This window comes from Sinocyclocheilus grahami, unplaced genomic scaffold, assembly GCF_001515645.1.
Source record: "Sinocyclocheilus grahami isolate Dianchi unplaced genomic scaffold, SAMN03320097.WGS_v1.1 scaffold4361.1, whole genome shotgun sequence".
Classification (NCBI taxonomy): Eukaryota; Metazoa; Chordata; class Actinopteri; order Cypriniformes; family Cyprinidae; genus Sinocyclocheilus; species Sinocyclocheilus grahami.
The window spans coordinates 9749-10436 of NW_015509311.1; positions in this window are offsets into that span (position 1 = coordinate 9749).

Sequence of the window (688 nt, forward strand, 5' to 3'; positions counted from 1 at the left end):
TTTTTTTTTTGAGAAAAAGCAACAAAACTAAATTTGACTATATGTGAATGAACAGCCACACAATGCTCTTTCTCAAAGCTGAAAATCTTACAAAAGGATACAATTGTTTAAGTAACCAAATTAAGTTTAATTAGGCTTGCCACACCACATTTGGAAATGATTCTCAGCACTGTGTCTTTCTCCTGCACTTTATCATGTAAGCTGCTGTTAAGCTGGAGTTTGACGTCTTTGTTTGAATAGTGGACGTAGTCTGAGCGCTGCTTCCATTCACTGTCATTGAGCTCTGTCTCTGACTCACTGAGTGAATGAACTCTCCACTTCCCAAACTGTGAGCAGTCCTGCGAGCAGAAATAGCCGGGCCGGTTTGCTCTGGCCCAGCGGGTTTTTGAGAGCGGTCCAGCCGAACACACATCTCACGCTGAGCATCTGGATAAAGGTCAGCTCAGCTCTGAAAGGCCCATCGGTGCCAAATACAACTCTGTTTCGACAAATGTTACACACAAACACCCCTGAAGTAGATCTCTTCGTTAACTACATGCGTTAGTACAGCAATAAATACAAATGTGTAGGGAATGATTAAGCTTTACTTACTTTGGACAACTTTTCAGCCAAGCGTTTTTGTCAGACATTCCACTGAATGTTGTTGGTATCGTTTAAATCAGTCATTTGTCTTGTATAAGAGTCCAAC